Source organism: Rhinoderma darwinii, chromosome 2 (assembly GCF_050947455.1).
Source record: "Rhinoderma darwinii isolate aRhiDar2 chromosome 2, aRhiDar2.hap1, whole genome shotgun sequence".
NCBI classification, from domain to species: domain Eukaryota; kingdom Metazoa; phylum Chordata; class Amphibia; order Anura; family Rhinodermatidae; genus Rhinoderma; species Rhinoderma darwinii.
This window is the reverse complement of record NC_134688.1, coordinates 478,507,476-478,531,482: the sequence shown is the minus strand read 5'-3', so window position 1 is coordinate 478,531,482 and position 24,007 is coordinate 478,507,476. Positions and strand designations below refer to the sequence as shown.

Genomic DNA, 24,007 nt, shown 5'->3' with positions numbered 1-24,007 from the left:
TTGTTGGGTGACTCTAGGGTTGGGCTTTCCCACCAGAATACCAGAGGATCCTCCGGGGGTCCCAGACTCTGACACAACACTAGACCCCAAAGGTTCAAGAGAAAACAACCCAAAGTGGAGTCTATCACGTAATATGTCCTGTGTGAACAATGACAACAAAGGTTACAATGTAATTAATAGCGGACGTGTCAATGTTCTGTGTATACAGAGGCTGGGTCCTCACAATCATATCCCCTGGAGGTTTACAGAACCCCAGTCCCACACCAGTCCCCACACTGTGACTCACCTCTTCCTTCTGATTATTTTCCGGACTGGTTTGGTTAATCTGGGAGGGAATTTTGCTGTAGAAATACAATAAGTAAAAACAGAAAACGTAATGACTCTGAGCAAAACGTAAAATCATTTCTTACACTCAAGTCACATCCAAAGAGAAAAGTAAATATTTTGCAACTGAAATCTGTCTGTAGTAACTAACTGCCCTCTAAATTATATCGTAAGTATCTGTCCCCAAGCTTGCTGACTGTTTCCAATAATATATAGCAGAATACTGAGTGTACAGACGGAGTAAAATACACCAAAGTAGAATTCAAATGGTTTATTCACCCATATGTGCAAAGGATGAAACATTTCAGCAGCTTTATGCAGCCATCGTCGTTGAGCAGCTGAAACGTTGCATCTTTTGCACATATGATATAACTCAGGATCAGTACAGGATAAATAATGTAATGTATGTACACAGTGACTCCACCAGCAGAATAGTGAGTGCAGCGCTGGAGTATAATACAGGATATAACTCAGGATCAGTACAGGATAAGTAATGTAATGTATTGTTATGGAATAAATATATGTATAATGTATCTGGGACCTCAATGAGTGCAATGCTGAAGAGAAGAACATGTATTAGAATATATGTTGGGTATGTGATGGTATAGAACAACCTATAATCAATGATATAAGTGTAATGTATGTACTACTTCAAGGTAGAAGGATAAACGAGTCTATATTTTGGGTATTATTGAAAGGTTATGGAATGTAATAATCTGCAGATGTTCTGCCGAAACTGGAAATTGCGAATTCATTATGTTATGAGGGTACTACCAGGAACTAGGGAGTCTGTTTACAGACTTTTTGGGTTCTGGGCGTACAGCCAAGATAGATATGGGTAGAACACCGGATTAAAAATTAGATGTAAGGAATAAAGAAACAATGTATGTAGAGATAAGAATAATGAGGAAAGAAACCACAAGAATGTATATGTGTCTGCACGTAATTATATGATATTTTTACTATATAAACTCTGTGTCTCTGCAAATAAAGTCAGAAGTATTTTTGCCTTGAGAAACGTCTCAGTGTGTCTTTGCTTCTCCGAGCTCGCACCCCCCCCACCTGATTTGAACCTGCATGGAGATCAAGGCGTAACGTGACCTCATTGCGATCACAGAAATTGGCGCCCGAAACAGGGACTTGACCAGAAGGACGGCACCCCACCTAGGGGATCTCCCGGGACTAGAGTGGCGACTCTCCAGACTAAGGAACGGGCAGACCACAGCTGCAGCAAGGTAAGAAGACTTAATTCTTACAAACTCTGCTCTGCACCTTCCTGTCTGGTAGGTCACCTTCCCGGTAGTACTCCTGAGGAATAGAGGGGCCACATGAGGGTATTTTTAGTGTAAAAATCTGGTCAAGTCTATATGTAATCCTACCCTCAGGATAAAGTGCCTGATCTCCATGACAGTATTTGTATGAATGTTGTAGAAACCCAGTTTTGTGTCACAAATGCATTTTAGAATAAGGAAATTGTTTTTTGGAAAAAAACTTCCGATAATCCGGCAAATTACCAGAAACATGTGTACATGCTTCAGGTGACTATGGGGATTATGATAGGCTAAATTTTAGCCCGGAAATCGAAAATTTTGTGCAATCTGATAATCCGGCAAAATACCGAAAATGTGTGTACAGCATTGAGGTACTTGCGGGGATTATCATGCACTGATTTTCAGCTCAAAATTCCAGAATTTTCTGCAATCCGATAATCCGGCATGTCAAATGAACAGCTTGATTTTACGTTTGCCTTATTATTTGGATCAGGAATATTTGTCATATTACTGTTATGGTGTGGAGGATATCTCCTTGAGTGGTGTTTAAAGTGAATAAGAAGAAAGTAAGCTAGTTATAAAAGGAATTTAATTCTCTGGCCAGAGTAGAAGAAGGTTTAAAAGGGTTTTGAGGGGATAAGTAACTGTATAAAATAGGTGAGAAAGGTAGTGTGGGACTTTCCCTAACAGCCAATAGCCATAGTGTTTGTTAGTGAAGATAAAAACTGAGAGAGAAGGGTAAGAGTCCCCTCCATCATAGCAGGGCTATGGGAAACAGTCACGGCAAACGAGAGTTTGAGGTATGGCATATGGGTGAGCAAGCACCTGTTAAAAGGGTGTAAGCTTACTAGGGGATCGTAAATCCAGAAATTCACCTATCAGGAAAACTACCCCCTACATAACTTAGGGTCTGCCTATAGGCGACCACTTATAACTAGACAATGGGGAACTGGTGTCCCTATTAAGTACGGAAATTAGAAACTGTCTAAAACAGATGAGAATGGAATTCGTCTGTCAGCTAAAATCTGTAACAAGAGTAAGTACGGAAGCTAGAAACTGTATAAAACAGATGAGAATGGAATTCATCTGTCAGTAGCTAGAATCTGTAACAAGAGTATGAGATGAGCACCCCAAAGGACAAACCGCCAAACAGGTAGTAGCAGAAAGAGAAGGTAAAAAGGCAACGCAGGGAACAAAAAAAAAAAAAAAAAAATTTAATGAAAGCATGTGGTCTAGAATCCCATGGACGGTTAGACGCAGAAAAATGGAATGAATGTTGTGACACAAAACGTGGATGGTTGAAAGATAAAAAGTTACAGGGGAAAGCAGAAGCATGGAGAAAAGTGTCAGAAGAAGTAGTAGTTGTTTTAATGTTGCAAATGACCTTATAGTAAATTCCCATATGGTATAATTTAGAATCAACTAGTGTGACAAGAGAAGGGGGAGGTGAAGAACAGCTGCTAGTGAGATAAGAAATGTAATCTTGTTCTTGAAATGAATGGACACAACATTAAATGTTGATATAGATATTTTGTATGACTTTGTGTCATTTTGTAGATTGAATCAGGAAAAGTGATAAATGTAATAATGTATAAGCAGTCCTTCACAGCCAAACCACCAGACACCTCTGTCTTATACCATGAGACCCTTGATCCTGTCATACATTCTGCCCAGAGTGCAGAGTTGCTTGCCCTGATCAAGGCATGAAAACTGGCAGAGGGAAAAAGAGGAGGGCGGCTCCAAGCCGCAGATTGGGCAAAAGGTATTCTGGAGAACAAAGGGAAGTTGGAAGGTAGAAAGTTGATGGAAAGTGCTTTAGAGGGATTTGCAGAAGAGGAAGTTAGAAATAAGAAATGTATTGTATGTATTAGAAAACAGGACCAGCCGACGCCCGGTAATGGCGTCCATACCTCATGTTGAGTGTGTCCTCATTGTTGGTGGGAAACCCCCTGCGCACTGTTTCCAATGGGAGAGGCTGCCCCCCCCTGCCCCTGATGTGGCCACGCCCGGCCCAACCAAATCAGTATGAAATAATCACCTTGTTAATTTTGTCATTTGTAGTGTTTTTTCTATTTACAGAAGTTCCAGTCTAGTTCACTGATGAAACAACACGTAATTATAATATAGAGATGGTGGCCGACAGATTGTACTGTTAAACATTAACGTAGATAATTCCTGTACAATGGTGTGATGAATGATTGCAGATACGTATGTTGTTTTGCCGGCATTGAAAGTGTTAAGATTGTGAGAAGTTGTGAGAAATGAGTTTGTGACCCCCCTCCCTCCCCCCTAAAGTGTGCTGTGTTTGGGAGGAGGAGGAGGGGGGCTGACTGGGTGCAGTCTGCAGGGCTGATGAGACAAAGGGGTTTCAATATGCACTGCTGAGATATATATATATCAGTAATGTCTACAAACTGAAATACATTTCTTCTCTTTTGCGCAAGCGCTGTTGGTTATAAAAGTTACGATATTTATGTGTTATGATGTGATCAGATTTCATGTGTTTTGATAATTCAGATGTATTAAACTACAGATACGGTGAGACACGGGGGTTTGAAAATGTATGTGCCCCCACCGTTATACTGTTTATTGGTTTGCAGTAATTAATGTTATCAGAGATAATATTTTCTGTTTTATTGAATAACTAACTACAATTGTTTTATTTTTGATTTCACACATGAGTTATGTTATTGTAAAGATCAAATGTTTGTCAGGAAAAAGTTATTTTTGTTTCAGGCTGTTGTACATTACAGGGGGTTAAATTAGTGTTATGTTGAGATGTAGTTTTGAACTCTGCTACATCACTCTCGCAGAGTCCACAAAGGGGGGAAGGGTGAAGGAACTGATCAGGTACAATTTTGGTTTATGTGTAAGAGACCATCCCCCTCCAGCAAAGTTACACAGGAGGCGATGTGACATCACTCACACGAGTTTTTATGGATTTAGATGAGGGAGAAGGCAAAACAAAACTTGTCTGGACATTGTTAATTTGATGTAAAGTTTTTGGGAATGTTTTATTTTTATTTGTTTTTGTATTAATCAAGTATTTGCAGAACCTGATAAAAGTGAGATTCTCAAAGTATTCTGGATTATCAGCTGAATGAGGAGGAGTTGTGTTTGGTAGCGGCTTGTGACACCAATCCATGGAGTACCTCTACGCAAGCATATACTTTGTACTGTACTGAACAAAATGGACATGACACTGCGGTTCTCACACAAAGTCATGGACCACAGCAGCGCCCGGTAGCATATTATTCAGCTAGACTAGACCCTGTGGCCCGAGGTTCCCCATCATGTGTGAGAGCTATCATTGCTGTAAATTCAATGTTAAACAAGGCCTCAGATTTGGTCCTGGCATTTCCACCACATGATATTACTGCTATTCTAACTCAAGTACAACCTAAGCATTTGTCCACTGCAAGACATTTGAGATTAACCTGTGCTCTTCTTCTTCCTGAGCAGGTTACTTTACACCGCTGTACTACATTGAACCCAGCTACCTTACTGCCTTTGGAGCAAGGGGGAGAAGACGTAGGTAAAGTATGGTCACAATTTTTGCCTGAAACTGATGAACATGATTGTATGGCCCTTATGGCCCAGGAAACAGTGGGCTTTGCACATATGAAAGATACCCCACTCCAAAACCCAGACCTATATATCCGTTCCAGAGACTGCAGATAGACTATATTCAACTACCCAAAGTTGGTACCTATGAGTATGTGCTTGTTTGTATTGATCTCTTTTCAGGATGGCCAGAAGCTTTTCCAGTCACCAAAGCTACAGCCGTAGCCACAGCAAAGAAACTGATCAACGAGGTGGTGTGCAGATATGGAGTTCCAGAGGTGATCGAGAGCGACAGAGGAACTCATTTTACGGGTGAAATCATGAACCATGTGTTGTCAGCTCTAGGCATAAGTCAAGCCCTACATACACCATACCATCCACAAAGCAGTGGGAAGGTTGAGAGACTAAATGGGACTCTCAAATTGAAAATCCAAAAAGCAATGGTAGAAACCGGGAAACCATGGACCGAGTGTCTACCATTAGCCTTGTTCTCAGTAAGATACACGCCCACAAAAAGAACAGGTCTCAGCCCATATGAGATCTTATTTGGGTCGGCTCCCAGATTAGGATGTTATTTTCCACAGGTGCTCCAAATGCAGTATGGTAGACTAACAGATTATGTATCAACGCTGAACAAACAATTGAACAAGGTGCATGCACAAGTTTTTGCTTCCATTCCAGATCCTGATTCAGTTGAAGGGACGCATAAGCTCGAACCAGGAGATTGGGTCGTTGTCAAAAGACACGTGAGGAAAAGTCTAGACCCAAGATTTGACGGACCGTTTCAAGTCCTTTTCAAGTTTTACTCGTTACAAGCACCTCAGTGAAGCTCGAAGGAAAGGCAAGCTGGATTCACGCCAGTCATTGTAAAAAGGTTCTTCAGCCAGAAGAATGAAGATCTTTGCGGTTGTTGCGGCGGTTGTTGCGTGTGCTCTTATACAAAAAGGCAGAACTGCTACTCCTGTACACGTAATCAGTACAGAATCACTGGAACAGTTCAGGACAGGGTGGGCGAATGCCACAGTGATAGAAAGCAGGGTAACTACACCTGTAAGGCCAATGCCCCGTGTTATACTACAAATGTGACTACAACCGAAGGGACTTGGAAAAAAGGACCACATGGAGGGACTGTGTACCTTCACATAGACAAAACAGCCAACATTAGCATACAAGAAGAGACGCCGGGGCTGTTGCTTTGTTGTTATGAACCAGATTTACAGTATCTACAGAAATATACAACCAGTAAAAATAGAAACGAAATGATAAATAAGATTTATGAAAGATGCAACAAGGAGAGGCTCAACTCTACGATTGTAATAAAAGAAACTGATGGGATGATATTATGTATGAATAATAGCCAAATAAGAAATAGAATATATTTTGTATTCTTGATAACAATTTTAAGAGATAGTTTTAAGCCACATATAACAGTACAAAGTCTGGAAAGAATCCCACACACTTGTAAGAGCGCTGTAACCCAACAGCAGAAAGAGAATGTACACTTCAATATTTCCTTCCCTGAATCCCCCAGCTGTCATAGACAAAAAAGAGAATGGTATGACCCGCTATTAGGAGGGGCAGGAACGGGATTAGGAGTATTGAATGGGATACAGGTAGAAACAGTTATGAACAAATGAAACTCAGTGGGAGACGACACATCTACTGCATTAAGGATAGGTGCCTCATGGTTACCTACTACCTTTGCCATACAACAGAAAGGGTTAGCTATAGATGAACTGTTTCTAAATGTTTTTAATGAAAGTATGCTAACCGGATATAGAACATTACAGAATGTATCAACTTTTGTAAATTGGACAGTATGTACGCTTAAAACGATGTGGCAACAAGAACAGATGAATAATTGTAAGAATAAATTGTTTAGTAGTCATGTTAGGCAATGGACAGACATTCTGCCCATAGGAAAGAGAAATGATACGTGGTTATTGTTACAGCCTGAGTATACTGAGTGTACACCTAAATGGTGCGCAGGAAGACTAATAGCATTTCATGTGAAAAAAATCCTACTCTATTATGCAAATTTATTGTTATGCCAATGGTAATGATTGATCCGGTGACATTATTAGGACAATATTGGATGCCGGAAATGAAAGGAACACACATAGATTCTCAAAATAAGACAAGGAATATAGATTTGTGCCAATTAACAGAGCATGGATATGTATGTAATGAACAGTCAGGGATATATGAACCCTGTCTAATGCAGCACCAGGATAATGTATGCGCACTCACTATAATCCCAGAAGCTAACCTACAGGTTTATATTGAAGTAGGTCCACAGCATGTATGTTTAATAACTAACAACAAGCAGACCCTTAGCCAGTTTAATCTCATAGGACCATTTTCAGGATGTCTATACAATGTGACGCATTTGACTTGGGGGAACCAAACTATAGTGTTCCTGCCTACTTTAGAAGAAATAATGTCCACTGTATGGGTACCTGAACCTTTGCCCTATGGAAATTTTAGTTTGCCACTGGAAGAGTTAAAACAAGTGTTACAAAAGTCTAGAGACGTAAAGAAATTGATAGCAGCCCATAATGTAACTCTAAGTAAAGTGAAAGTATTGGCTACAATAGCAGCTAAGGAAGTGATAAATTTATCGTCAGCAATAAAAGATGCCAGTGCCCATCATTGGTATGACATATTTACAGGATTTTCCCCCACTGCCACTAAGATACTGCATGTGTTATTCCAACCCTTGATATGTTTCATAATATTGTTTATATTGCTTACATGTTTTAATTGTTATACATTTTGCAAAATAAGGGAAGCATTCAATCAGAGGCCTATACATTATGATGAAAGAGTGTTGTGAGATTACCCCACCTACATACCTGTGTGAATCAAGTGAAGAAATGGATCGAAGCCTTGCTATCAGGAGATAGAAGTAGCATTGGAATTTAGGTGTTGGTAAAATCACAAAAGGAGGGATTGTTATGGAATAAATATATGTATAATGTATCTGGGACCTCAATGAGTGCAATGCTGAAGAGAAGAACATGTATTAGAATATATGTTGGGTATGTGATGGTATAGAACAACCTATAATCAATGATATAAGTGTAATGTATGTACTACTTCAAGGTAGAAGGATAAACGAGTCTATATTTTGGGTATTATTGAAAGGTTATGGAATGTAATAATCTGCAGATGTTCTGCCGAAACTGGAAATTGCGAATTCATTATGTTATGAGGGTACTACCAGGAACTAGGGAGTCTGTTTACAGACTTTTTGGGTTCTGGGCGTACAGCCAAGATAGATATGGGTAGAACACCGGATTAAAAATTAGATGTAAGGAATAAAGAAACAATGTATGTAGAGATAAGAATAATGAGGAAAGAAACCACAAGAATGTATATGTGTCTGCACGTAATTATATGATATTTTTACTATATAAACTCTGTGTCTCTGCAAATAAAGTCAGAAGTATTTTTGCCTTGAGAAACGTCTCAGTGTGTCTTTGCTTCTCCGAGCTCGCACCCCCCCCACCTGATTTGAACCTGCATGGAGATCAAGGCGTAACGTGACCTCATTGCGATCACAGTATGTACACAGTGACTCCACCAGCAGAATAGTGAGTGCAGCTCTGGAGTATAATACAGGATGTAACTCAGGATCAGTACAGGATAAGTAATGTAATGTATGTACACAGTGACTCCACCAGCAGACTAGTGAGTGCAGCTCTGGAGTATAATACAGGATGTAACTCAGGATCAGTACAGGATAAGTAATGTAATGTATGTACACAGTGACTCCACCAGCAGAATAGTGAGTACAGCTCTGGAGTATAATACAGGATATAACTCAGGATCAGTACAGGATAAATAATGTAATGTATGTACACAGTGACTCCACCAGCAGAATAGTGAGTGCAGCTCTGGAGTGGGTGGAGTAGGAGGTGTGGAGAGAGCTGCTGAGACTACCGTGCAGGCCTTGGATCCAGGGACTTTCCTTATTCTATCTGCCCAGGCCTCATACCATCTGCCTGGGCTTGGAAAGTACCCTGAGGGGGGTTCCATCCTAGGATGGAGCCTCAGACCTCTACCTCCCGGAGCATGCCAGCGGGGGGTAGAGGGTCATCCCAGCTGGCTGGGAATATGCAAACAGTCACGGGGGTGAGGAGATCATCTCGGGGCAAGGCTGTCCTGGCTCCCCCTGACGCTGGAACCCTGGATAAGGGTATGGAGACGCGGTCCGGAAGGGTGATCGAGGTGTTGTCATCTGGAGAAGGACCAGCGCCGTCCGGACATTTGGATGACGGTCGTGTGGAGGAATGGGGACAGCTGAGGACCGGAGAGACGGTGGAGAACTTCAGCTCCCGTCTGGCTATGCGGTTGGAGGAGTATCGGGACCTCAGGAAGTCGCTGCAACGGCTCCGTGCGGACTTGGTGGTCGCCAGAGGAAGAGCTGCAAAAGCCTCAGGAGGTAAGAGGTCCCGATACCTTTTAAATGTGAAATCCTTGTTGGAGGAAATAAAAGAAGTGGAAGAGAGACGTGAGGAGATTTTGGCAGGCGGAGGGGTGTTTGGTGAAAAATTAAAAAATGAAGAGAGGTTTGCCGAGATGGCAGAACCTATAAAAATAGAAAGTGTGGAGGAAGACAGCAGAGCCCCAGACACAACAAAGGAAATTGTGGGGGAGAAAATGGAGCATGAGAATGCAAAGTCCAGAGAAGGCTCAGATTCTGATGCACCCAGGAGCAGTGAGGAGGAGGAGGGTGGACTCACAGCTGGGAGAAATCAGGAGAGTTTTGATACTGACAGTGAGCGGCCTCCAGGATTACTTACACAGATCCGTAACGTGGAGTCGCCGGTATCCTTCCAGGGATTTTGTTTCGGTGCAGAGTTACCCGCAGAGGAGCAAAAGCAAAAGAAAAAAAAATTTAAGAAGAAAAAAAAGACAAAGGAAAAAAAATCTGCTGAAGGTTCATTTAAAATGGTGTATACAGCAAGATCCTTCCTGTGCTCTGAGCCAGATGCAAGTCAGGATCAGGGCGCAGGTCCCGCAAGACCCCCAGCTCAAGCCTCTGCAGTGGGGCTGGAGCGGGAATGCGGGGAGAGTGTTACGGGTCCGGCATTAGAACACGTGGTGGTCAAAATGGCGCCGGATGCCAACCCCTGCAAAGGGGGCGGTACTGGTGGCCTGGTGACGCCAGGGGGTGTGTCCCCGTGTCCGGTTAATGGCGAGCCCGGGAAACTGGTCTCTGATGCGAGTCAGCGGTCTGGAGAACGGGTAAACCAGAAACCGGATGTGGTGTCTGAAAGCCGGAAGTCTGTCGGTGTCGCAGTAAAGCCGTCAGACGTTCCGGACAAGGGCGGTCACAGAGGGGGCTCCGGCTCTGTTGGCCACTCCTCCGTGGGAGGGGGGAGTGGTCGGGCGCCGGAGGCGGCTCCAGTGACATCAGTGGCTCCTTCGTCCGCATCACTGAAAAGTGGTGTAGGCGAGAAGGGGGCTGCTGGCGTCGGGGGCGGCGGTGGCCCCTTTCCCAAAAATGTTCCGCACATAGAAAAGATGGAGGTTAATGAGGCGGAGGGCACAGCGGGGACACCGCTTATAACATCTGGTGGCGTCCCTGCAAAGGTGCCTGATGATGCGGAGACTGAAGCAGTGTCTACCCACACAAAATGTACAGAAAAAATACATAACATAGAACCAGGCCTGGCCAGAAGGATGACTGCAGGGGGACCTGGTGGGTTAAATAAAAAAGTTGCGGCTGTGGATGTGGGAACTGCTGGGGGTATGCAGGTGTCTGTAAATAAAGTTGCTGGAGTGTCTGCTGGTAATGGGGTGTTGAGTGCTGTGTCTGTAGGTGGTGAGGTGGTGGGTGGTGGGGATGGGGTATCAACCAGGGGCAATGGGCCTGGCGCTCCTCTTGCTGTGTCATCCGGCAGGTCTTATGCTGGTGTGGCAGCGGGGGGACAGCGGGCCCACCCATCTTCATCCTCAAGGTCCGGGGACGGTAACTTGCAACAACGTCTCTTGGACGCTTTAAGAGAGGGAAAGCAAACCCTAACCATAGGGGGAGTGCAGAAGGACCTGTCTTTCTGGATAGACAGATATGGTCTAAATGCCTTCCGAGAGCAACGAGGAGATCAGTGGTCGCTCCCAACAGCCGGGCAGGCTGTAGCCAGGAGGAATGTGGTCCGTCTCCGGTGGCGTGGCAATGATGCGTGCCCTCCCAGAAAGAGGGTGGTGGAGCTGCTGCTGGGGATGGGCTTCAAGGCGAGTGACATCTTTGCCTTGATACATCCTCATGGCTCGGTCGAGTTTGACATCAGCTTTGTTCACCTAGGGGGCCTTGAGGTCTTCTGGGGGAACTACGAGCTGATGAAGGACGAGCCTGGCTGGCGAGACTTTGCTGCACAAGCAATTTCTCGCCAAAGTGGTCCCAAGAGAGTGACCGTTCTTACCCGTAATGAGTCACTCTCTTGTATTGATATCATGACCTGGTTGGGAAGGTACGGAGAGGTAGTAGAGATGCCACGGAAGAACATGGATGAGTTTGGCATCTGGTCAGGGGCCTGGACGTTCATGGTTAAACTAAAGCGTCTGGGACAGACGGTGTCCCACATACCATCGTCTGCTTTCCTGGGAAGAGATCGGATCCTTGTCTTCTACCAGGGGCAGCCGAAGTTGTGTCACCGGTGTGGCGACCCCTCACATTTGAGTGCAGGCTGCAAGGTGCAGAAGTGTGCTCATTGTGGGGGGATTGGTCATCTAGCCGCATCGTGTGACCGGATTCGCTGCAACCTGTGTGGTGACTTAGGTCACCCGTTCAGTCGGTGTCCTCGCTCTGTTGTCAATGCTTGTTCCAAACCTACAGAGGATGAGAGGAGGGAGGCCTCCGTGGGTGAGGGTGCGGGCAGGGACGATGGGGCACAGGGGCAAGGGAAGAATGCAAAGAAGGGTCCCCCTTCTCGCCAGAGAAGGGCGGAGAAGCGAAGGAAGGAGAGGATTCAGAGGGCGCTCCAGGAAACTGGGACGACCTCTGATTCTAAGATGTCAGTGAGTCGTAAGGTTGTGACAGGACTGATTGATAGTACAGGATCTCTGAAGAGATCCAAATCAGGGATCTTGGAGGTCGTCAGATCCTTCTACTCGCACCTCTTGGGGAAGCAAGATCCAAACCGAGACGAGATGTCGGCTTTCCTGGCTGAAACCATCCCTGAGCCAGGGGTAGACCCCTCTCTCGGTGTTTTGATAGACTCGATCAAGGAAGAGGAAGTGGGATTGGCGATTGATGGGCTTGCCCTCAAAAAATCGCCAGGGCCGGATGGCTTAACATCCGAGTTTTATAAGACTTTTAAAGGAACCCTAGTTCCCCTCTTGACTGAGGTGTTTAATGAGTGCCTTTCCTCGGGTACTTTGCCAATGTCAATGAGGAGGTCGGCCTTGATCGTTTTATCGAAGGGTAAAGACTCGACCCGTATTGAGAATTGGCGTCCCATAGCGCTGCTCAATACGGACAGAAAGGTTCTCGCAAAGGTGCTGTTTAATCGGCTGGTGAAGTTTGCATCCCGGCTCCTTTCGCCGGTCCAGCATTGCTCTGTTCCAGGCCGCAGCACATTTAGTGCTGTCCTCAGTGTCAGAGAGGCAGTGGAGCAGGGAAATTCTGGTCGGTGGGAGGGGTACATCCTGTCCTTGGACCAGGCCAAGGCTTTTGACCGGGTGGACCACGAGTACCTCTGGTCGGTCCTTCTGAGGTACGGCCTACCGGGGGGGTTTGTCAATTGGCTACAGACCTTATACACTGGGGCTGAGACTTTTGCGCTGGTGAACGGTTGGGTTGGAACCCCCTTTGAGGTTGGGTCTGGTGTCCGCCAGGGTTGTCCCTTGAGCCCTTTGCTATATGCGTTCGCAATTGATCCTTTTCTTAAAAGGATCGATCGTGGGCCATTGGCGGGAGTCAGGGCCGGCCTGGAGGGGTCGGAGGCCACTCAGAGGGTGGTTGCGTACGCAGACGACGTCTCCATTTTTGTCTCCTCGAGAGGGGAAGCAGAGTGGGTGATGTCGGAAGTGGAGCGTTACTCATTGGCATCTGGGTCCAAGATCAACCGGGATAAGTGCAAAAGTCTCTGGCTGGGAGGAGGAGATCCTGGTTTTGATCTCCCGGACACCCTTCCAGAGCCTCAGGGGTCTGCTAAGATTTTAGGAGTCGAATTTGGCCCGGGTGATTACCCCAAGAAGAACTGGGAGGATAGGCTGAATCTAGTTGCCCAGAAGGTCGACCAATGGAAGGGTTGGTCCTTAACCCTGAGGGAAAGGGTTCACTTGGCCAAGGCCTACCTGGTGCCCATGTTGCTTTACCTGGGCAGTGTGTGCATCTTGCCAGAACCTCTCTGGACTCGGGTCTATAGCCTGTTCTTCCAGCTGTTATGGGGGAACAGGCTCAACCTAATCAAGAGGGAGGTTACTTACCTACCAAGGACACTAGGCGGGTTAGGTATGGTTAACCCGGTGGTGTTCCTAGTGAACACCTTTGTTAAGATCAACCTGGCAAACCTCTGGCAAGAGAGGGCTCCTTGGTGGATATCCTCCTGCAGGGGGTGGTTTCGGCCTTTCTTCCAGGAATGGGAGAGAGGAGGGCAAGTGAAAGACCTGCGTACACCTCACGGACATCTCCCGGCTTATGCCACCCTGGCGCTGAAGATTGTTCGCCGGTGGGGTCTGGAGGTGTGGGAGATCAGGACCATGTCGAGAAAATTTCTTGACAAGAAGGTCCTGATGACCCACTTCCAGAAGCCCCTGGCGCTCAAAGACTGCCCAAGTAGTGACCTCGGGGTGGGATTAAAACTTTTAAATTCAGCGAGGATTCCCCAGAAGTTTTGGGATCTGGCTTGGCGTTGCTTCCATGGGAGACTGTATGTGAGGGACAATCTAAAGTGCAGAAGCTCTGATGATCGGTATTGCCCCCGGGAGGAGTGTGGCGGAGTGCTGGAAAGCATGGAGCATTTCCTGCTTCATTGCCCTTTAAATACAGAGGTATACAAAAGGGTGGGAGCCTCCATTGGTTGGCCAGGCCTAACCAGCCTCTCCTATGCTGGGTGGGCCTATGGAGTGTTCGGAGACCTCGGTGGTAGGGACCATTGCACCTTGTTTCTAGTCAGTATAGTGGTCAGGCACTTTATGTGGAATGCACGATGTCTAGTTTCTACCCAGAAGAAAATCCTCCTAGTGGATGAGGTTGTTAGCAATATCATGGGTGACCTGGTGAAGGTGCATTCTTTGGAGGTCGGCAGATTGGGAGCATCCAAAGCCTCTCGTCTTTGGAGGGGCTTTTCCTTTTGGGTGCCTTAATGTGTCTGCCTTCATGAGGGAGGGGGGGTCGTCACCGGTGCTCAACTGGAGGTGGGGGTCTGCGTTCCGCTGAGGCACCAAAAAATTATAGAGATAGGGCTCGGAATAAGGGAAAGGTGAGGGTCAGCATAGGGTCAGCTTTCAATAGGGTCAAGAAAGGGCTAGTAATAGGGTAAGGAGATAGGGCAAGCGATAGGGAGGGTGCAGCGGTGGACGTGGTACCTTGGCCTCTGGGGGGGAGCTGGGGGGGCTTTCCCTTCTCTCTATCTGGTGATGGGCTAGGTAAGCACTGGAAGATTTTTGTTTTGTTTAGGATTGAAATGGCAGGAAAAAGGTTTACAAGCGACCGAACTTGGTGCTTTCGGGTACGGTGTATTTTGTATATGGTTTGGTATTTGGACAAGTTGGTGATGTGTATTGTATTATATTGTAGAAATGTTGTTAGAATAGGGATAGACTTAAGTGGGTTAATAGATAGGTTGGGAGGGGGTCGGGTGGGGGGGGGGGGTTTGCCTGACCCAGCCCCGGACTATGCGGACATGGGAGGACATGGGGCGGGGGGCTGGGCTGGGGTGTTGGGTGTGGTGGTGGGGGCCAGCATCTGGACTATGCGGACGTGAGAGGACATGAGGCGAGATGCTGGCTGGGGTGGTGGAGTTTAGGTAAGAAGGGTAAGGTTAGGGAAAGTCAGGATGTGTATAGTGTGTTTAAAAAAAAAAAAAAAAAAAAAAAAAAAATTGGGATTAGTATTATTATATTTTGGATTGTTTTTGTTATTATTATTATTTTATTTGTTATCATTATTATGTTGTTTCTTTAGGCCCTTGGTTGACGCGGGTCGGGGGATTTTCTGTTGGTACTTTTGATTACGTTTATATGATGTTTGTATATATTCTAGTTATTGTTTAGTTTCGGATGAAGTGTAGATGTAAGTATATAAGAGTGGGGTGTATGTGGCCGGGTCTGGTATGGTTTTCTCTTCTCATATACAGAGATGTATATAAGAAAATTTGTTTATAAGAATTGGGTTGTGACTTTTTGGTTATATGGAATTAGTTATGTATTTGTTTTTCAGTTTATGTTTTGTAAATTTATATAAAATAAAGAGATACAGGATATAACTCAGGATCAGTACAGGATAAATAATGTAATGTATGTACACAGTGACTCCACCAGCAGAATAGTGAGTGCAGCTCTGGAGTATAATACAGGATGTAACTCAGGATCAGTACAGGATATGTAATGTATGTACACAGTGACTCCACCAGCAGAATAGTGAGTGCAGCTCTGGAGTATAATACAGGATGTAACTCAGGATCAGTACAGGATAAGTAATGTAATGTATGTCCACAGTGACTACACCAGCAGTATAGTGAGTGCAGCGCTGGAGTATAATACAGGATATAACTCAGGATCAGTACAGAATAAGTAATGTAATGTATGTACACAGTGACTCCACCAGCAGAATAGTGAGTGCAGCTCTGGAGTATAATACAGGATATAACTCAGGATCAGTACAGGATAAGTAATGTAATGTATGTACACAGTGACTCCACCAGCAGAATAGTGAGTGCAGCTCTGGAGTATAATACAGGATGTAACTCAGGATCAGTACAGGATAAGTAATGTAATGTATGTACACAGTGACTCCACCAGCAGAATAGTGAGTGCAGCTCTGGAGTATAATACAGGATGTAACTCAGGATCAGTACAGGATAAGTAATGTAATGTATGTACACAGTGACTCCGCCAGCAGAATAGTGAGTGCAGCTCTGGAGTATAATACAGGATGTAACTCAGGATCAGTACAGGATAAGTAATGTAATGTATGTACACAGTGACTCCACCAGCAGAATAGTGAGTGCAGCTCTGGAGTATAATACAGGATATAACTCAGGATCAGTACAGGATAAATAATGTAATGTATGTAGACAGTGACTCCACCAGCAGAATAGTGAGTGCAGCTCTGGAGTATAATACAGGATGTAACTCAGGATCAGTACAGGATAAGTAATGCAATGTATGTACACAGTGACTCCACCAGCAGAATAGTGAGTGCAGCTCTGGAGTATAATACAGGATATAACTCAGGATAAGTACAGGATAAGTAATGTAATGTATGTACACAGTGACTCCACCAGCAGAATAGTGAGTGCAGCTCTGGAGTATAATACAGGATGTAACTCAGGATCAATACAGGATAAGTAATGCAATGTATGTACACAGTGACTCCACCAGCAGAATAGTCAGTGCAGCTCTGGAGTGGGTGGAGTAGGACGTGTGGAGAGAGCTGCTGAGACTTCCGTGCAGGCCTTGGATCCAGGGACTTTCCTTATCCTATCTGCCCAGGCCTCATACCATCTGCCTGGGCTTGGAAAGTACCCTGAGGGGGGTTCCATCCTAGGATGGAGCCTCAGACCTCTACCTCCCGGAGCATGCCAGCGGGGAGTAGAGGGTCATCCCAGCTGGCTGGGAATATGCAAACGGTCGCGGGGGTGAGGAGATCATCTCGGGGCAAGGCTATCCTGGCTCCCCCCGTGGCTGGAACCCTGGATAAGGGTATGGAGACGCGGTCCGGCATGGTGATAGAGGTGTTGTCGTCTGGAGAAGGACCAGCACCGTCCGGACATTTGGATGACGGTCGTGTGGAGGAATGGGGACAGCTGAGGGCCGGAGAGACGGTGGAGAACTTCAGCTCCCGTATGGCTATGCGGTTGGAGGAGTATCGGGACCTTAGGAAGTCGCTGCAACGGCTCCGTGCGGATTTGGGCGGTCGCCAGAGGAAGGGCTGCAAAGGCCTCAGGAGGTAAGAGGTCCCGATACCGTTTTAATGTGAAATCCTTGTTGGAGGAAATAAAAGAAGTGGAAGAGAGACGTGATGAGATTGTAGCAGGCGGAGGGGTGTTTGGAGAAAAATTAAAAAACGAAGAGAGGTTTGCCGAGATGGCAGAACCTATAAAAATAGAAAGTATGGAGGAAGACACAGCAAAGGAAAATGTGGTGGAGGCAATGGAGCATGAGAATGTAAAGTCCAGAGAAGGCACAGATTCTGAGGCACCCAGGAGCAGTGAGGAGGAGGAGGGTGGACTCACAGCTGGGAATAATCAGGAGAGCTGTGAAACTGACAGTGAGCGGCCTCCAGGATTACTCACTCAGATCCGTAATGTGGAGTCGCCGGTATCCTTCCAGGGATTTTGTTTTGGTGCGGAGTTACCCGCAGAGGAGGAAAAGGAAAAGAAAAAAAAATTTAAGAAGAAAAAAAAGGAAAAGGAAAAAAATCTGCTAAAGATTCATTTAAACTGGTGTATACAGCAAGATCCTTCCTGTGCTCTGAGCCAGATGAAAGTCAGGATCAGGGCGCAGGTCCCGCAAGACCCCCAACTCCAACCTCTGCAGTGGGAATGCGGGGAGAGTGTTACGGGTCCGGCATTAGAACACGTGGTGGTCAAAATGGCGCCGGACGCCAACCCCTGCAAAGGGGGCGGTACTGGTGGCCTGGTGACGCCAGGGGGTGTGTCCCCGTGTCCGGTGAATGGCGAGCCCGGGAAACTGGTCTTTGATGCGAGTCAGGGGTCGGGAGAACGGGTAAACCAGAAACCGAATGTGGTGTCTGAAAGCCGGAAGTCTGTCGGTGTCGCAGTAAAGCCGTCAGACGTTCCGGACAAGGGCGGTCACAGAGGGGGCTCCGGCTCTGTTGGCCACTCCTCTGTGGGAGGGGGGAGTGGTCCGGCGCCGGGGGCGGCTCTAGTGACGTCAGTGGCTCCTTCGCCCGCATCGCTGAAAAGTGGTGTAGGCGAGAAGGGGGCTGCTGGCGTCGGGGGCCCCTTTCCCAAAAATGTTCCGCGCATAGAACAGATGGAGGTTAATGAGGTGGAGGGCACAGAGAGGACATCGCTTATAACATCTGGTGGCGTCCCTGTAAAGGTGCCTGATGATGCGGAGACTGAAGCAGTGTCTACCCACACAAAATGTACAGAAAAAATACATAACATAGAACCAGGCCTGGCCAGAAGGATGACTGCAGGGGGACCTGGTGGGTTAAATAAAAAAGTTGCGGCTGTGGATGTGGGAACTGCTGGGGGTATGCAGGTGTCTGTAAATAAAGTTGCTGGAGTGTCTGCTGGTAATGGGGTGTTGAGTGCTGTGTCTGTGGGTGGTGGGGTGGTGGGTGGTGGGGATGGGGTATCAACCAGGGGCAATGGGCCTGGCGCTCCTCTTGCTGTGACATCCGGCAGGTCTTATGCTGGTGTGGCAGCGGGGGGACAGCGGGCCAACCCATCTTCATCCTCAAGGTCAGGGGACGGTAACTTACAACAACGTCTCTTGGACGCTTTAAGAGAGGGAAAGCAAACCCTAACCATAGGGGGAGTGCAGAAGGACCTGTCTTTCTAGATAGACAGATATGGTCTAAATGCCTTCCGAGAGCAACGAGGAGATCAGTGGTCGCTCCCAACAGCCGGGCAGGCTGTAGCCAGGAGGAATGTGGTCCGTCTCCGGTGGTGTGGCAATGATGCGTGCCCTCCCGGAAAGAGGGGGGTGGAGCTGCTGCTGGGGATGGGCTTCAAGGCGAGTGACATCTTTGCCTTGATACATCCTCATGGCTCGGTCGAGTTTGACATCAGCTTTGTTCACCTAGGGGGCCTTGAGGTCTTCTGGGGGAACTACGAGCTGATGAAGGACGAGCCTGGCTGGCGAGACTTTGCTGCACAAGCAATTTCTCGCCAAAGTGGTCCCAAGAGAGTGACCGTTCTTACCCGTAACGAGTCACTCTCTTGTATTGATATCATGACCTGGTTGGGAAGGTACGGAGAGGTAGTAGAGATGCCACGGAAGAACATGGATGAGTTTGGCATCTGGTCAGGGGCCTGGACGTTCATGGTTAAATTAAAGCGTCTGGGACAGGCGGTGTCCCACATACCATCGTCTGCTTTCCTGGGAAGAGATCGGATCCTTGTCTTCTACCAGGGGCAGCCGAAGTTGTGTCACCGGTGTGGCGACCCCTCACATTTGAGTGCAGGCTGCAAGGTGCAGAAGTGTGCTCATTGTGGGGGGATTGGTCATCTAGCCGCATCGTGTGACCTTATTCGCTGCAACCTGTGTGGTGACTTAGGTCACCCGTTCAGTCGGTGTCTTTGCTCTGTTGTCAATGCTTGTTCCAAACCTGCAGAGGATGAGAGGAGGGAGGCCTCCGTGGGTGAGGGTGCGGGCAGGGACGATGGGGCACAGGGGCAAGGGAAGAATGCAAAGAAGGGTCCCCCTTCTCGCCAGAGAAGGGCGGAGAAGCGAAGGAAGGAGAGGATTCGGAGGGCGCTCCAGGAAACTGGGACTAACTCTGATTCGGATCTGGATGCCCCCCCTGAAGCTGATGCCCCTGGGGAGGCCGAATTGAACGAGGAGATGAGGAGGATCCAAAGGGAGCAGAGGGCTGAGGACTCTCAGTCCTCCCACTATGAAAGTGTGGGAGAGGAAGAGAGGACTCAGCCTACAGCAAAAGGGACACCGGGCAAAACCCAAGGGCCAAATACATTTGGCCCCGCCCTGGCCCAGGAAGGTAAATCCTGTACCCCCCTCATGCGCTCTACTGATCGATACCATGCTCTCGTGGACATTCCAGCCTCTCATACTAAGAGGGAGGGCATGGTAGGGCACCCTAGAGTCGTTGAGCCTCCTCTGCTGCAGAGGCCGTTGCCCCCAGAGGGGGAGGTTGACCCGGAACTTGGGGATGAAGATGGGAATAGGGTGGTGAGTATGGACTCCTCAGTTTGCAAGAAGCGAGGCAAAGAAGGGGGGTCCTCATCAGATAGAGGGGGGTGGGAAGAAGAAAGCCGTCTAACTCAAACATCCATGATGGCGGCACCTACTCCGTTGACGCTGGCATCAATTAATGTTGCCAGCATTAAGTCAGATAGGGCGAGATTTGCAGCCTTTGATTTTCTTGGCCGAGTTGAAGCCGACATTTTGTTTTTGCAGGAGACCAGGCTGTCACTTTTGGCAGACGTCGTTAAATCTAGGAGGGAGTGGCGACGCGGGCCCTCCTACTGGTCTCTTGCGGCTGAGCCCTATAGCGGAGTGGCGGTCCTTTTCACCGCACCGGTAACATGCCGACGGATGATTGAGTTAGAAATGGGGAGGTGCTTGATCTTAGATGTCCTCATGGGGGGACAGGAATTAAGATTAATCAATATATACGGACCCCAGAGCAAATGGGACCGTAAAAGTCTCTTCATGAGGATTAAGCCTTTCCTTTTCTCAGGTCGACAAGTTATCTTTGGAGGGGACTTCAATACTGTCGTGAGGCCCCGAGATAGAGGAGGTTCCGGAGATAAAAAATTGACCTATCATAGTGTAGCATTAAAAAATATAGTTAGCGATGCTCGCCTGGTGGATATCCACATCAGGCATACCCCAGGCCACTCGGGTTTCACCTATCGTAGAGGTAGTTGTAGGTCTAGGATAGACAGGTTTTGTTTGAAGGAGGAGGCCATCTCTTCACCAGTGTCCGTTGTTGAAGTGGAGTTCTCCGATCACTGTATGATTATTTTCTCTTTGAACATTGCAGAGTCCCTCCAGATGGGAAGAGGTATATGGAGGCTGAATTCTACTCTCTTGGAAGAAGCGGAGATAAGACAGGCCTTTGAGGATTTTCTTCAGAGCCAGGTACCTTTGTTGGATCTCAGTGGTACTAAGTCTGAGTGGTGGGAGTTGTTTAAAGTCCGGGTGGCAGGATTTTTCCGCAGGCTCTCGAGCCTCAGGTCCATGAGTAGGTACCGCCTATATCAGGAACTGAGGAGGAGACTCGAACATCTGGTCTCAACCGGGGGTAGTGGGGAGGAGATCTCCGTGGTGAAAGCTTTGCTCAGGAGGTGTCAGTATGATAGGCACACATCTTTAGTTCTTGAGAGGGATTTCGGGAGGTACCGCTCGCCCGACCCCTACAGGATCTGTAAGATGTCAGTGAGTCGTAAGGTTGTGACAGGACTAATTGATAGTACAGGATCTCTGAAGAGATCCAAATCAGGGATCTTGGAGGTCGTCAGATCCTTCTACTCGCACCTCTTGGGGAAGCAAGATCCAAACCGAGACGAGATGTCGGCTTTCCAGGCTGAAACCATCCCTGAGCCAGGGGTAGACCCCTCTCTCTGTGTTTTGATAGACTCGATCAAGGAAGAGGAAGTGGGATTGGCGATTGATGGGCTTGCCCTCAAAAAATCGCCAGGGCCGGGTGGCTTAACATCCGAGTTTTATAAGACTTTTAAAGGAACCCTAGTTCCCCTCTTGACTGAGGTGTTTAATGAGTGCCTTTCCTCGGGTACTTTGCCAATGTCAATGAGGCGGTCGGCCTTGATCGTTTTATCGAAGGGTAAAGACTCGACCCGTATTGAGAATTGGCGTCCCATAGCGCTGCTCAATACGGACAGAAAGGTTCTCGCAAAGGTGCTGTTTAATCGGCTGGTGAAGTTTGCATCCCGGCTCCTTTCGCCGGTCCAGCATTGCTCTGTTCCAGGCCGCAGCACGTTTAGTGCTGTCCTCAGTGTCAGAGAGGCAGTGGAGCAGGGAAATTCTGGTCGGTGGGAGGGGTACATCCTGCCCTTGGACCAGGCCAAGGCTTTTGACCGGGTGGACCACGAGTACCTCTGGTCGGTCCTTCTGAGGTACGGCCTACCGGGGGGGTTTGTCAATTGGCTGCAGACCTTATACACTGGGGCTGAGACTTTTGCGCTGGTGAACGGTTGGGTTGGAACCCCCTTTGAGGTTGGGTCTGGTGTCCGCCAGGGTTGTCCCTTGAGCCCTTTGCTATATGCGTTCGCAATTGATCCTTTTCTTAAAAGGATCGATCGTGGGCCATTGGCGGGAGTCGGGGCCGGCCTGGAGGGGCCGGAGGCCACTCAGAGGGTGGTTGCGTACGCAGACGACGTCTCCATTTTTGTCTCCTCGAGAGGGGAGGCAGAGTGGGTGATGTCGGAAGTGGAGCGTTACTCATTGGCATCTGGGTCCAAGATCAACCGGGATAAGTGCAAAAGTCTCTGGCTGGGAGGAGGAGATCCTGGTTTTGATCTCCCGGACACCCTTCCAGAGCCTCAGGGGTCTGCTAAGATCTTAGGAGTCGAATTTGGCCCGGGTGATTACCCCAAGAAGAACTGGGAGGATAGGCTGAATCTAGTTGCCCAGAATGTCGACCAATGGAAGGGTTGGTCCTTAACCCTGAGGGAAAGGGTTCACTTGGCCAAGGCCTACCTGGTGCCCATGTTGCTTTACCTGGGCAGTGTGTGCATCTTGCCAGAACCTCTCTGGACTCGGGTCTATAGCCTGTTCTTCCAGCTGTTATGGGGGAACAGGCTCAACCTAATCAAGAGGGAGGTTACTTACCTACCAAGGACACTAGGCAGGTTAGGTATGGTTAACCCGGTGGTGTTCCTAGTGAACACCTTTGTTAAGATCAACCTGGCAAACCTCTGGCAAGAGAGGGCTCCTTGGTGGATATCCTCCTGCAGGGGGTGGTTTCGGCCTTTCTTCCAGGAATGGGAGAGAGGAGGACAAGTGAAAGACCTGCGTACACCTCACTGACATCTCCCGGCTTATGCCACCCTGGCGCTGAAGATTGTTCGCCGGTGGGGTCTGGAGGTGTGGGAGATCAAGACCATGTCGAGAATATTTCTTGACAGGAGGGTCCTGATGACCCACTTCCAGAAGCCCCACCTCGGGGTGGGATTAAAACTTTTAAATTCAGCGAGGATTCCCCAGAAGTTTTGGGATCTGGCTTGGCGTTGCTTCCATGCGAGACTGTATGTGAGGGGCAGTCTAAAGTGCAGAAGCTCTGATGATCGGGATTGCCCCCGGGAGGAGTGTGGCGGAGTGCTGGAAAGCATGGAGCATTTCCTGCTTCATTGCCCTTTCAATACAGAGGTATACAAAAGGGTGGGAGCCTCCATTGGTTGGCCAGGCCTAACCAGCCTCTCCTATGCTGGGTGGGCCTATGGAGTGTTCGGATACCTCGGTGGTAGGGACCATTGCACCTTGTTTCTAGTCAGTATAGTGGTCAGGCACTTTATGTGGAATGCACGATGTCTAGTTTCTACCCAGAAGAAAATACTCCTAGTGGATGAGTTTGTTAGCAATATCATGGGTGACCTGGTGAAGGTGCATTCTTTGGAGGTTGGCAGATTGGGAGCATCCAAAGCCTCTCGTCTTTGGAGGGGCTTTTCCTTTTGGGTGCCTTAATGTGTCTGCCTTCATGAGGGAGGGGGGGGGGTCGTCACCGGTGCTCAACTGGAGGTGGGGGTCTGCGTTCCGCTGAGGCACCAATAAAAAATATAGCGATAGGGCTCGGAATAAGGGAAAAGTGAGGGTCAGCATAGGGTCAGCTTTCAATAGGGTCAAGAAAGGGCTAGTAATAGGGTAAGGAGATAGGGCAAGCGATAGGGAGGGTGCAGCGGTGGACGTGGTACCTTGGCCTCTGGGAGGGAGCTGGGGGGGGATTTCCCTTCTCTCTATCTGGTGATGGGCTAGGTAAGCACAGGAAGATTTTTGTT

The 24,007-nt window shown here is 47.7% G+C and overlaps 1 long non-coding RNA gene across 1 annotated transcript in view; it reads right to left on the bottom strand.

Moving 5' to 3' along the window:
- Positions 1-286: 286 nt before the first annotated feature.
- LOC142743699 (uncharacterized) overlaps positions 287-24,007 on the bottom strand; it is a 36,067-nt gene continuing 12,346 nt past the window's right edge. Inside the window, exon 3 of the long non-coding RNA XR_012881624.1 lies at positions 287-341. This is a non-coding gene — a long non-coding RNA (uncharacterized LOC142743699). The remainder of the gene's footprint in view (positions 342-24,007) is intronic.